The sequence below is a fragment of the Sturnira hondurensis genome, unplaced genomic scaffold (genome assembly GCF_014824575.4).
Source record: "Sturnira hondurensis isolate 20B ecotype Veracruz unplaced genomic scaffold, ASM1482457v3 Scaffold0020038, whole genome shotgun sequence".
NCBI classification, from domain to species: Eukaryota; Metazoa; Chordata; class Mammalia; order Chiroptera; family Phyllostomidae; genus Sturnira; species Sturnira hondurensis.
Genome location: NW_028092669.1, coordinates 745,240 through 760,245, shown reverse-complemented (window position 1 = coordinate 760,245; position 15,006 = coordinate 745,240). Strand labels below are relative to the sequence as shown.

General features: G+C 37.3%; 1 protein-coding gene across 5 annotated transcripts in view; it reads left to right on the top strand.

Moving 5' to 3' along the window:
• Positions 1-15,006, top strand: part of PIEZO2 (piezo type mechanosensitive ion channel component 2) — a 524,101-nt gene that overhangs the window by 302,737 nt on the left and 206,358 nt on the right. The window lies entirely within an intron of this gene.

The following is a 15,006-nucleotide window of genomic DNA, read 5'->3' as shown; positions in this document are numbered from 1 at the left end:
AAATCTCAGATATTTCACGCAGCAACATTTTTACTGATATGTCCCCTAGAGCAAGGACTATAAAGGAAAGAATAAACAAATGGGATCTCATCAAAATAAAAAGCTTCTGCGCAGCTAAAGAAAACAGCATTAAAATAAAAAGACAACCAACTGTATGGGAAAACATATTTGCCAATGATACCTCAGACAAAGGTTTAATCTCCAAAATATACAAAGAACTCACACGACTTCACTCTAAGAAGACAACTAACCCAATTAAAAAATGGGGAAAGGACTTGAACAGACACTTCTGCAAGGAGGACATACAGAGGATCCAGAGACACATGAAAAGATGCTCAATATCACTAGCTATCAGAGAGATGCAAATTAAAACTACAATGAGATACCACTTTACACCGGTGAGAATGGCTATCATAAACAAAGCAATAAACAACAAATGTTGGAGAGGGTGTGGGGAAAAGGGGACTCTGGTCCACTGTTGGTGGAATTGCAGACTGGTACAACCATTATGGAAAACAGTATGGAATTTTCTCAGAAAACTAAAATTGGACTTGCCTTTTGACCCAGCAATTCCACTGCTAGGATTGTATCCTAAGAACCCTAAAACACCAATCCCAAAGAACCTATGCACCCCAGTGTTCATAGCAGCACAATTTACAATAGCCAAGAGTTGGAAGCAACCTAGGTGCCCGTCAGTAAATGAATGGATCAAAAAACTATGGTACATATACACAATGGAATTGTATGCTGCAGAAAGAAAGAAGGAGCTCCTACCTTTTGCAACATCATGGATGGAACTGGAAAGCATTATGTTGAGTGAAATAAGCCAGAGGCTGAAGAACAAATACCATATGATCTCACCTTTAACAGGAAGCTAAACAACAAAACAAACAAGCAAGCAAAATATAAACAAAGACACTGAAATAGAGAACAGGCTGGCAGTGACCAGAGGGGAGAGGGGAGGGAATTTCAGGGGAAATAAGGGAGGGATTTAGAGGAACCTATATAAAGGATACATGGACAACAACTGAGAAGGGTGGAAATGGGAGAGAGCGGGGAGGATGGGGGGTGGGATGGGATGGGAGTAATAGACAGAAAACTATACTTGAAAAATAATTAAATAAAAATATTGTAAAAGAAGAAAATTTTATATTTTAGTATCTATATTTACATTTCAAAATTTCTTTTATTGTATTTACAACTTTGAAAATCATCTGGTTTAAATAACCATTTCCCCAAATTATCCAAGTTCAGTGAAAGTAAACCTATTAACTCAAACTCTCCAGTCTTAGCATTTTTTATTAATGTTTCTTATAAAGGCAAGCTTGTTTTTCAGTGATACTCATATCATAGGTAAGGAGTATAAGGATATTTGTCAGAAATTGAGTAGACTCTGACACTTGACTTAGAACCAACCTAATGGTGACTGTGTGATGCTGAAAAAATTGTTTATTCTTTCTCCTTTTGGAAAATGGAAATTATAATAATACCTACATCACAGAGCTATGATTGCTGAATGACACCTCAAATGAAAAACAGCAAGCACCACAGTGTGTGCTTCTTTGGGTTGCTTAATAAAATGCTGCTTGCTCCTCAATGTGTTCATCTCCAATTTGAGAGGCACTAGAGCAATTTTTAAATTTCACATTCAGGGCCCTTTTAGGATAAGAGAAAGTTAAGTTGGTTGATGTGTTTGAGGGCGAGGTACTCAGGAGGGAAAAAGCTATCTGTAACATTTGTAACAAACAACCATGAATAAATTACAAAGCCTCTTACAAAAAGAAATTTTGTCTCCAAGGACAAATCCTCTTTTGCCATAGGGCTAGGAAAACCTACACTAATCAAAAGAAGGATGAAAGTTAGGTCATAGTTAAGTTTATACAGTTGATGAAGAAGAGACACAAAGCTATTACATAGGCTAATTTTAAAATCATGTTTCTTTCCTGACTTCACTCAATTCTCAAAGATAAACTTATGGTAGCTCTCTCCCACTCGAAATTTGTTTAAGTATCTATATGTTATATATTATTAATCACATCATTTAACTAAATAAGAGGGATGGCTACTCTAAACATTACTTATTTGGGGCTTTGAAAAATATTAAACATCATTACTATAAGGTTGATTTCCTCTCAGTTAAATTTGTTTTGGTCTTATTTAGATAATAACTTGTATTTTTTAACATATTTCAACCTACCAGGTGGCCAAAGAGGACAGGCTGGTGTGTGAATCTGAGATAAATCCACAGAGAAAATTTGTCTTACATGTGAAAAATCTGGTTCGAGTCTGAAAAGAATAGAAGTACACAGCCAAAATAAGCAAAGCAATTTATTTTGAAGGCCTCAACATATTCTCTGCTGCTTAAAAATCTCGGCATTTGTAGTCTAGATTGTTTGGTTTTTGAAGGATCCTTTGAAAGAATAGTGTTTACTGGCATTGTTTCTTCTTTCATTTATCTCAGTGGAGAAATGGCAACATTAATCCACTGGTGCCTTGGAGAATTCTTTTTCAAATCCACCATCGTTCTGAAGTAGTGATTAATCCCTGGAGAGGAATCTTGAATCTCCCCTAGTCTTCATGGACTTGATGATGAGCCAAGTTTACTGTTTTTTAAGGACATCACAAATCCAAGGATCCCCCCCCCCACCAAAGATACTAGCAGCAGATGGAAACTAGTGGCAGGTGGGAGACTGACTTGCTCCTACATTTTACAGAAAGCAGACCTTAGTAAGGGAACCAAATCCGCACATACCATAGAAGGTTTTCATCTGATATATGTGTGGTGTTTTTGGTTTGTTCATTTTAGTTCACAAGAAGACCTACAAATCATAACTGAGAGAAAGATGCATATTCCTACATCTTTAAAAATAAGTTGGGTTATGAAAATTGAATTGTGTAGAGGAAGGTTGCCTGTGCCATGACGTACTATATAGAATTTCAACAAACTGATATCGGTCATATATTTCTATATGTTTAACTTTATCTAGCTATTTAATGAGATTTCGGGACTTATTTTTGAAGCAAATGGTATTTTAATATATATTAAACCAAATTTATAATAAATTAAATGTTTATTCAAGTAGGAATTTGAGTCATGACTTGGTCTGCTTAGAAAAGCATCTTCTAAATAGTCTGACAAATCAAATATGAAGGATGAAAAGAACATTCCAGTATAAGTCATTGACCATCTGCTAAAACTTCAGGAATGCAACATTTAGGTCCTACTGATATTATTTGGAACTTCATTCTGAACCTCAAAATCCGCACTGGCCTTTCTAATACCTTACGTCCTTTAGACAAATGTGCACCTGCATTCTGTCACATATGATGACCAAGTGGACTGTGTGCTTTAAGTTCCAGCTTTGAGACTCATGTTACTATTTTTTAAAGAAACTAAGAGTGGAAGAAATCAACCTTTTTATTGTCATCTTTTAATTAGTCATTCAGCATCTGCTTCGTTCTCACTTGAGATTTAGTACAAAGCCACCGGCTTTAAATTTTCTAGATCTTATTTTTTCAAGCACACTGACATCATCATCTGAAACATGGAACCATCCACAATGATAAGAAGCTGGAAGGCTGCCCAGCTGCCCCACAAACCTTGCACTTCATTACTTTTGCTGCCTCTGCAGATCACTCTCAGACACTTGACAAAAACTTAACTGTCATATGTCTTTCAAAATGCAGAAAAACTTGATTTGCCTTCTTTGGGTTAAACCCATTCAGAATTTTGGTGTACTTTAAATTCTAGTGATTTTAGAAGCCATTAATTTAAATAAAGGAAAGTTTTTACTTGGAGGAATCATTGGCCTGCTGTCTTCAAGAAATCTTCAATATTACAGTATGAGCATCAGCACAAGCATTTATCACAGAGACTAGTTAGGTTTGGGTCCATGACTAACTTTATCCCCCACAATATCTTCCAGCTACATCTCACTGGACACAAGGTGACAGCATGGATTCCCACTCATTTTTCTTCTGATAAGGCACACCTGGGGAGCGTACTCATAGGGTAGTCAGTCAAAGGCATCATTGTCACATAGAAGGGCAGGGATGTTATTACTAATAGTAGTAGTAGTAGTAGTAGTAGTAGTAGTAGTAGTAGTAATAGCATAAATATTATTTTTAAATTATAGTTTACATTTGCCACTATTTTATGTTATTTTCAATGGTCAAGCACAGTGGTTAGACAATCACATACTCCACACAGTGATCCCCCTGATATTTCAAATATATCCACCTGACACCAAACATAATAATTACAATATTATTGGCTATATTCCCTATGCTGTGCTTTACATCCCCATGAATATTTTGTGACTATCAGTTAGTACCTTTTAATCCCTTTACCTTTTTCACCTAACCACTAACATCCCTCCCCTCTGGCAACCATCAGTGCACTGTCTATATCTATGTCTATTTCAATTTTGATTTTTTATTTATTTCATTCTTTAGAGTAAAATCAGATGGTATTTATCTTTCTCTGTCTGACTTACTTCACTTACCACAATATCCTTTAGTTATATCCATGCTGCCAAAAAATAGTATAATTTCATTTTTTATGGCCAAGTCATGTACCATTGCATGCATGTATTACCACTTTTTTATCCACCCTTCTGTCTGTGGGTACTTGGGTTGCTTCCATACCTTGGCTATTGTAAATAACACTGCAATGAACACATGGGTGCACACATATTTCAAATTAGTGTTTTGGTGTTTGGATGTATACTCAGAAATGGAGTCAATGAGTCAAAATTCAGTTCCATTTTTAATTTTTTGAGGAAGCTCCATACTGTTTTCCACAGTGACTGCACCAGTCTTCATTCCCACCAACAGTGCCCAAGAGTTCCCTTTCCTCCACATTCTCACCAATACTTATTGCTTGTTGATTTATTAATGATAGCCATTCTGACAGGTGTGAGCTGATATCTCATTTTGTTTTGAATTTGTATTTCTCTTGTGATTAGTGATGTTGACCATCTTCTCATAAGCCTATGTGCTATCTGTATGTCCTTTTTGGTGAAATACCTATTTAGGTCCTCAGCCCACTTTTTAACTGGATTTTTTTGGCATTGACATGTCTGAGTTCTTTATGAATTTTTTATATATACCCTTTATTAGGTGCATCACTGGTAAATATCTACTCCCATTCTGTAAATTATCTTTTCATTCTGTTAATCATTTCATTTACTGTGCAAAAGCCTTTTAATTTGATATAGTTACATTTGTTTATTTTCTCTTTTGTTTCCCTTGCCCAAGGAAATATGTCAGAAAAGAAATTTCCAGGAGAAATATCAGATTTTACTACCTGTTTTTCTTTCATGAGTTTTATAGTTTTGAGTCCTACAGTTAAGTCTTTAATTCATTTTGAGTGTTTTTCTTGTGTGTGATATAAGAAGGTGATCTAGTTTCACTTTTCTGCATGTATGTGTCTAATTTTCCCAAGGCCATTTATTGAATAAATTATCTTTAGCCCATTGTATGAGCTTGCTTCCTCTGTCAAATTTAATTGACTGTAAAAGTGTGGGTATATTACAGGGCTCAAAATTCTGTTCCATTGATCTATGTGCCTGCTTTATGCCATTACCATGCTATTTTGATTGCTATATTCTTTTAGTATAGTTTTATATCAAGTAGCATGATACTTCCAACATTTTTCTTCTTTCTCAAGATTGCTGAGCCTATTCAGGGTCTTTTGTGGTTCCATATAAATTTTTGGATTATTTTTTCTAGTTCTGTGGAAAACACCATTGGTATTTTGATAGGAACTAGATTGACTATGCAGGTTGCTTTTGATAATTTTAACAATGTTCATTCTTTCTGTCCATGAGTGTGATATATGCTTCCATTTAGAGATATTATTATTTTTTAAAGATTTTATTTATTTGCCCTGGCTGGCATAGCTCAGTGGATTGAGCATGGGCCTGTGAACCAGATGATCGCGGTTCGATTTCCAGTCAGGGCACATGCCTGTGTTGCAGGCCAGTTCCCGATTCCTGGCAGGGGACCCATGAGAGGCAACCATACATTGATATTTCTCTCCCTCTCTCCTTCCCTTCCCCTCTAAAGATAAATATATAAAATATTTTTTAAAGATTTTATTTATTTATCTTTAGAGGGGAAGGGAAGGAGAGGAGAGAAATATCAATGTATGGTTGCCTCTTGTAAGCGCGTTCTTGGAAACTGGCCTGCAACCCAGGCACGTTCCCTGGCTGGGAATTGAACCACAATCATGTGGTTCGCAGGCCTGCGCTCAATCCACTGAGCTACACCAGCCAGGGCCTAGAGATGTTATTATGACAGTATGCTAATTGAGTAAACTTTGCCTAGACTATACTTGAATATGTGACTGGTAGTAAACACAACTTAAAGAACTAGCAATTAGGAAGTCAGCTTAAATATTTTTAAGCCATTAAAATAAAACTATTGAAAATTAAATATATCTCCATTTCTTTCATGCATATGTTAATTTATTTAACAACATTTAACACTGTGTGCCTATTATCTGTATTTTTTAAGGGAATCAAATCTTTGAAGTAGCCTTTTACCTTTAACAGTATTTCTAGATTGACATTTTTTAAACATTCTCAGAATATTTGGTCTGTCTTGGAATATTTGGCAAGATATTTTGTACTTTTGAATTGCAAATAGCAACAAAACACCCACATGGGAAATGTGTTTGTGAAATCTCAGAGCTCTGTGTCCTTTCTGTGGAGGCAAAAGGGTCAGGTACATTCTGAGGTGAAAGGAACAAGTGTGCCCCTGCCCCTGCTCCAGTTCCAGAGGGTCTGTATGCTTTCCATTGTTCTTTAAACTATAAATACCCCTGAGATTGAAGTGTCACCAACTTAATGTCAATTAGCTCTCCATATTTCTTTCAAAATATTGTTTGGGAGCAAGAGCTATAGCTTCCATGCCTACCTCTTTTCACAGCCTTCCTAACTCTCCTTCCAAGTTAACAGAAGCACTGGCCATCCAGTTGCTGGAGCCAGAAACTCTGGTATAACTCTTAATTCCTTGAGTCCCTTGTCCTTTACTGTCAGCAAGTCCTATGGATTTTATGTTCAAATTTTGTCTGAATTTGGTCCACTTTTCTCCATCTCCACTGCCACAACCCTCATCCTAGCAATCACCATTTCTCAATTAGATCCAGAAATTACCACCAAATGGACCTCCCCACTTTCATCTTCTGTTCTTACCTTGTCTTATGATACCACACACAGCATCTACATTATTCTTGTAAAGTTTTAAATAGAATTATGCCATTTCCCCACAAGAAACACTTCACTTGATTCCCATTAAACAAGAATAAAATGAAGGTTTTTAATGCTGGCAGCCATGGTTCTGTATGATCTGGACACTTTCTACGTTGGCATTCTTACCCTGTGCTCTTTACCACCCTCTCTCCATGGCATGACTATATTGCTGTCCTCTCTATATCCAGAACTGACAACTTATTGGTTCTGCTGTGCAATTCACTTCCTGAATAATTGAATAGCTGGATCCTTCTCCTTCATCAGGTTACCTCCTTCCCACAGAGGCCTTCACTGACCACCACCCTCCCAGATTACTCCCTGTCACTGTACCTGCTTTGTTATATTCATAACACTTATCACAATCTGTTAGTTACTCTACATAGTGCTTTCTTTTGTTCTTTACTATCTATGTCCCTCACCAGACAATGAACACATGATGGAAAGGATCACTTCTATCTTGTTTTTGTTGCACCAAATTTTCTTGCTTTGCTTTTCAGAACTTCATCTCTTTTTTTAATCACATGGACTTTGGGAATAACTGAAACAGTGCATTCCAAACCCTTGCAGTCAGATGCAATCTGCTTTTTCTCTGAGTGTTCTCAGGATCTTGTATTATAAGATCACAAAGAATAAGAATAAGATCCTTCACAAAGAATGATATGGATCTTGAATCTTTTGGGAAACTTTTGAGCAAGAGGAAGGATTCATTTGCCTTCAAAATGTTGCTTTTCTCATCATTCTCTGAATTATTTATTTCTAGAGGGTGAACTGGGGTGTATCAGTTAGAAGAGCCAAACTTAACTGGTTCTTACAGGATAAGAGGGTCAGTAATAACCTTTGCAACCTAAGACAAACTTTGAGTAGATAATACAGATGTGTGTGTATACTGATTTGCTTTTATGATGTTCTCCTAAGTAAATTTAAACAGATTAATTTTAAAGAAGAAAATTTAAGATAAATGGTGAATCCAATTGTTCTATTCTCCATTGTTGTTTGTTTCACTTTCAAATGATGCTCAGATGGGTCTTAAAGACTGTTACAATCTTTAACTTGGTGATGTGACCTGAAAGTTTTTATTTACATTAAAAATTAAACATTTTTAATTCAAATGTTTTCCTTTTTATTTAATTTATTGGCATGATACTAGCTAACAAAATTATTCAGGTTTTAGGTTCATAATTCTACACTGGCATGTTCATACCCCAAGTCAAGTCTCCTTCCATCACCAATTATCCCCCAATACCCTCTTCCTCCACCCTTCACTGCACCCTCCCCCAGCAGTCATCACACATGTTGCCCATGTCCATGAGATTTTTCTCTTCTCTTTTCCACAATTCCTCCACCCCTCCCACTCAGTCCCCAAACCCCTCCCTGACAGCTATCAGCCAGATCTCTATCTAGGAGTCTGTCTCTATTTTGCTTGTTAGTTCACTTTGTTCATTAGGTTCCACATACGAGTGACATCATATAGTACATGTCTTTCTCTGACTGGCTTATTTCACTTAACATAATGCTCTCCAGGTCCATCCATGCTGTTAGAAAGGGTAAGATTTTTTTCTTTCTTTTTTTGCTGTTGAGTAATATACTATTGTATAAACATACCACAGATTTTTTATCCAGTTGTCTACTGATGGACACTTGGGCTGCTTCCAAATCTTGGCTATTGTAAGTAACACTGCAATGAACATAGTGTCAAATTGTTGTTTCAGGTTTCTTTGGGCAACTTCCAGAAGTGGAATCACTGGGTCATACAGCACTTCCATTTTTAATTTTTTGAGGTAACACCATACCACTTCCCACAGTGGCTGCCCCAGTCTTTATTCCCACAAACATTGCATGGGAGTTACCTTTTGTCTGCCTCCTCACCTGCACTTGTTGTTTCTTGATTTATCCTAGAAGAAAATGCAGATAGCAAAATCTCAGACATTACTTGTAGCAATATTTTTCTGATATATTTCCCTGGGCAAGGGAAACAAAAGAAAAAATGGGACTATATCAAACCAAAAAGTTTTTGCACAGCAAAAGAAACCATCAATAAGATGGAAAAGACAACCTACATAATGAAAGAACATATTCACCAATTATATATCTGATAAGGGGTCAATATCCAATATTTATAAAAAATTTATAAAACTCAACACCAGAAAAAACAAATAATCCAATTAAGAAGTGGGCAAAGGACCTGAATAGACATTTCTGTAAAGAGGACATACAGATGGCCAATAGATATATGAAAAGATAGTCAAAGCCACTAATCATCAGAAAATGCAAATAAAACCACAAGATGTCACCTTACACCTATACCTGTCAGAATATTTGTCACCAATAAATTGACTTGGACGTCTTCAAATGTTCTAATGCAAGGCTTATCCCTGACTCAATCAGAATCTCTGGGAGGCAGCAGAAAGTGCTGGGTACTAGGACATTTTTTTAAAGCTCCATAGATCCTGCTATCCTGGATAACTTCACTGGTTACTGTCTGATAATTCAGTTTGTCTTTACCTGTTCTTCATTAAACTTTCTTTACTCTGTAGAAAGTGATCGAGCGCATATATCTACATACTCACTTTTCCAAATGAAACGGAACTATTTAAAGTGCTCTTAAAAGTTTGGAAAAACAATCTCCCTGAAACAAGTGTAGCAACAGAAGAAAATATTTGTTTTTTCTGTACAATTCTGTCCTGTTAGATTTACAAAACATACATGACACCACAGAAACAAGGGACTTACTCTCCCCCACTGCTTATTCCCACAAAGATATATGGGTGGCATTTATCTTCTAAAGTCAGATAAATGTGGATGGCCTCTTCTGTTGAGATCAACTCATTTGGGAAAGATAAATTATTAACTTTTAATAAAGCAATGAATAAACAACTCCTGAAAAATACACTTTAGAAAAATACTCCCTTTGCCTCCCAGATCTTTTGACTCATTATCTGTAATGTTGATATACTTCCACTGCAATGTTTTTAATAGCTTAGTTTTAACCACAAAGAAGAGAAAAATGGATTCAACTGCATGAAAAGCTCTGGTTTAACATCTGAAGCCTAAAGGAGGCTCCACAGATAAATCACTTCAACATATTTTCCAATTAAGGTAGTCTGCCTTGGATCTGAGCCAAACAAAATATTTTAGATTTTGCCTCGTCAGCTGAATGTAGAACCAGTGGTAGCAGATGTCAGCCAGTGCATGGATTCTAGACTGGTTGCTTCAGAGTCACCTACAGCAGCTCTTTGTCCATGCAGACCCTGGATTCACTCCCACAGTTTCTGGTTTAGGAAATTTGGGAAGGAGCTTGGTAATCTGTCGTCTTAAAGATTCCCAGATGATCCTTAGTATGTATTCCAACCCAGACTAAACCTTTTAGTGCTTAGAGGTAAAGAAATATGGATGTTTGGTTTCCACCAAAAGTAGTTTATTGTCTTCTCTGTCCAAATTTGAGTGGAAATGACTGCTAATGCTGTGAGTGTTGGGGACAGGGCTGCTGGAGAGAGGCAGATTTGAGCTGAGATGCAGGGGCTACTCTCCACCTAGGCCTGATCCAGTTCAGAGAGTATTCTGCACAGCATGCAGCTGTCCATACTGCACAGAAGTTCCTCTCAGGACATGAGAGACATTACCATGATAGATGTGGCCACATTTTGAAGTTAGAAACTTTTAAAGGAGGTGAATTTGAAGGACTTATATGTCTTTAACTAAGTTTTAGATTTTGGCACAGACAATAATGATATATAATATTTTATGTGACTTTTTAAACTATAAAGGGTCTCCTGGGCTTTGATTTCTAAGGTAGCTCAGGAACCAGCAGAACTAAGGCAGTATTATGTTTCTTCCTCTTAGCTTCAAGGCCAGAATCAAGCTGTGTTCCAATGCAGGTACAGAGTACAACCGCAACAAGTAAGGCGGCTTGTTAGTAAATATGTTTGAGTGAGCTGATGCTCTTCCAGAGCACCAGTGTTTATACTTCACCAGACAGATCACTTAGGGGAAGAAAGCCTGCCTGTTAATAAGCCAGCCCTATGTAACTAATGGCAGTTTTGGCCCTAGCCTGGACAGTAGGGGCTCACCTAGTTAAACACATCTCAGTTTTGGCTCTCTCTCAACTTGAAAGGTTTAGAAAGCATTTTCAACTGAAGACCTCAGGGATTTTGGTACAAAAATGCTGAAAAACATCAAGTACAGTGGTATGTTTATAAAAAATCATAGGGTCCCTAGTTCCTCCTAAGAGAGGTCATGGAAATGCATTTATTTAAGCTCACAAAAGTTCTTGACCAGATAAATTTTTACTTGATTTAATCTACATCCATAGCAATTCTGTAATTGAATAATAAGTCATTTATTATGAAAGCTATGGGTGTGTTTCTGTGACCCAAGCAGCTTTAGCAGTATTCTCTCTATCTCCTTTCTCAAATACAGAGTGACTGAAGCTTTTGGCCAAACTTCTTTCTTCGAGGAAGGTTTTTAATGTGTTGCTCACCTGCTGTGAGGGAGTATTAAACAGCAGATATCACATGAGCAGATCTTTTATGTATAGATGGTGGTGTGGGTGCCATAGCAACAATGCCAGAGGATTGACCTTCTTTTCCCCTGTAACTCTGCTTGGGGAAGACAGAGCAGGTGGAAGAAAGAGCTGGCATGTGAGCTGGGGCCTTAGGAGCCAAGAAGGGAGCAGCATGTCCCAAGGCAAAGAGCCTGTGGACTGTAGTTCCCCACATAGTTTCCTGCATTTGATACTTCTCAGCAAAGAGATGGGGATAAGGTTAGAGAGACACACTGGTTCCAGAGTGTGGCAGCACCTCTGTAATCATCAGACCCCTGATTTTAAAAACCATCCATATGCCAGTGAACCTCACTAGACTTCTCCTGTTTTTACAAACTCCAGCATCCAGATTGCTATACTAATTGCCCACTGACACCTCCAACAGGAACACCTGAAAAGCATCTCAGAGTTGAATTTCTCCAGTCTGCTCCACTTCATTATTGTCCCCATCTCATCAATAGAAACAAAAATATTGGAACTATCTTTGATATTCCTTTACCCATCTTTCCTCCACATCAATTTACCAACTAGTCCTGCTAACTGAAACTCCAAGACACACTGTGAAGACACAACCCTCTCTTCAGCTCCACTACTGCCCTCTCTTCAATTACTTCAGTAACCTCCTGGCTATGATCTCCCTTGGAATTACCTTGTGAAACAGATCATCATGCCCCTTGTTAGGTGAAATGGTTTGCAATCAAAATTCTGCTACAGTGGGTTCAAGGGAAATTAAGTGTGGGGGAAGTAGCTGACTCTTAAAGAACTTTGTTTTGCCAGGCAAATATGGGTTGGAAGAAATGTGTTTTTCTAAGGTGAGATGGGGAGGCATATCTGTTTGTGGATGGTATAATCTGGGAGAAAGGAAGCACAAGGTGATGCGGTTGGGAGGGGAAGATGGCTGGGGCTGTCCTCTTGGTGGCCCAGCATGTGCAACTCATCCACAGCCACAAAAGGGAGAGATCTGAGTGTCTGCTCCACAGGTGAGGTTTACTGTTATTTTTAAAGTAGAGTTGGTATATAATATTATACTGGCTATATTAGTTTTAGGTGTACAGTATAGTAATTTGATGTTTTCATACCTTGCAATGTGATCATCCCACTAATCCCACTTATCATCTGTCACTGTGATGTAAGCTTATCACAATACTATTGGCTATATTCCCATTCATCTGTTCACCTATCCCCCACCCACTCCCTTCTGGTAGACATCTCTTTGGTCTCTGTTTCTATGAATCATTTTTGGCTTTGTTTGTTCTTTTTTTTTTTTTAGATTCCACATGTAAGTGAAGGAGAAACCATATTTCTCTTTCTCTGTCTGACTTAATTTCACCTAATATAATATTCTCTAAAACCATCCATGTTGTTACAAATGGCAAGATTTTACTCTTTTATTGCTGTGTAATATTCCACTGTGTGTGTATCTTCATTATCACCTATCAATGGACATTAGGTTACTTTTATATCTTAGCTATTATAAAGAATGCTACAGTAAACATAGGGGTGCATACATTTTTGTGAATTAGTTTTCTTATTTTATTTGGATAAATACCCAGAAGTAGAATTGCTAGTGGGTTTTAGAAAGGTCGGCTGATGAACTCACCCAAGCTTACCCCTCTTCTCTCAGTGAAGTATGAAGTGGGGTCATCAGCTTCCAATGGAAAGTATAAGGAGGTAGAAGAAGAAGTAGGTCTGGGGACATGTGCCTGTTTTCTGAAGCCACAGTGCATTCTTGCCCAGCTCTTCTGTCCACCTGGAATGCTCTTATGTAAAATTTTTCATGTATTTTGTGACTTTGTGACATTCAGATCTTTAGCTCAATGTCACCTCCTCAGAGAGACACCCCCTGACCTCAGAATCTAACATAACCTCCCTGTCACTCACAATCATGTCACCCTATTTTAATTCTCTGATTAGCACTTTCCACTTGAGATATTTAGCTTGTTTATTTTCTACTTATTTACATGTTTATTAGTGCACCTTTTACTAGAGATACCGGCATACACCAGTCTTTGTACAGATAGAAAAATCTTAAGAAATAAGCATGAGAGACTTCTTTTCTTTTTTCAAGAAAAATACAAATGTGTCATGATAGAATACAGTGGAATACAATTTGGGTGTATGAACTTGAATAGGCCTGTAATTAAATTTGTTTGTGTCTGTGTCTCTGTGAGTATGTTGGGTGATAGGGTGTATCTATAGCCAACAGATCACAAGTGGTCTGTACTCTCCTAGGCAAGCATAAGATCTAAGAGTCCTCGAGTCCACTCAGAACTTACTTGAATTTTGTACCAGCCTTCCTATTCTGCCTCGAATCAGTGACTTGGACATGATTAGAAGTTCAGATACTGTTAGTGAATATTATGTAAATATCTAAACTGAATGTATCAAGGAAGACCTTTAAAATGGGAAAAGAGAGACCAGACTCCACTCTTTAAGCCTGAAACAGATGTCTGAACCGAGCCTAAAAACTCTGCTGGTTCTACAGCCAGAGTCCAAAGCAAGTCTGGCTAAAAATAGGAAGTCTGTCAGCCTAGGGATAAATGCAACCAAAGTTTCATACATCTAAAACAGCCTCCTTTTGTCTTAAGGGGGTGGTTTATATTATAATTCCTCTATGAAAATTCTAACCCTTCTAGGGAAAGATTCTAATTAGCCAAAAACTTCCTATATAATCTTTAAAAACAAAGCAAAACAAAACAAAACCACTGTAGTATGCCCAGTTTAAATAATACATGGAAATATATGTATGTTCTGTACATGTGTTTCTTAATCTCTCATGATTATACTGAGGCACTGAACTGTCCAGGATTGAACCAGCTATCATCCTCTAAAAGAATAGGGCAAGAAGTGATGGTACAGTTAACTCTAGACCACTCATCCTCCCATGGTCAGGAGACACTAAAATAGAAATAAAGATAAACTTTGAAGAAAAAAAAGATTTTCTAAGCAGTGATTTGGTTTACCTTTTCAGTTAAAGCCATGAATAGTTAAACCTCCCATCACCCTGCTGTCAAACTGTAAATTTTAGGAACCAGACCCAGGTTAATGAAAGCTAAGATTATTAATAAATGTTTTAGACAATTTCTCATCCCATGCATGAAAAATGAGCTCACTTTCAGAAGATGACATGCTTTTAGGGGCCCTATGATTAGGAGTGTTTCCTGTTTACCTCTCCAGTAAAAATTAGAGTTCCTTGGACTTATACAGGAA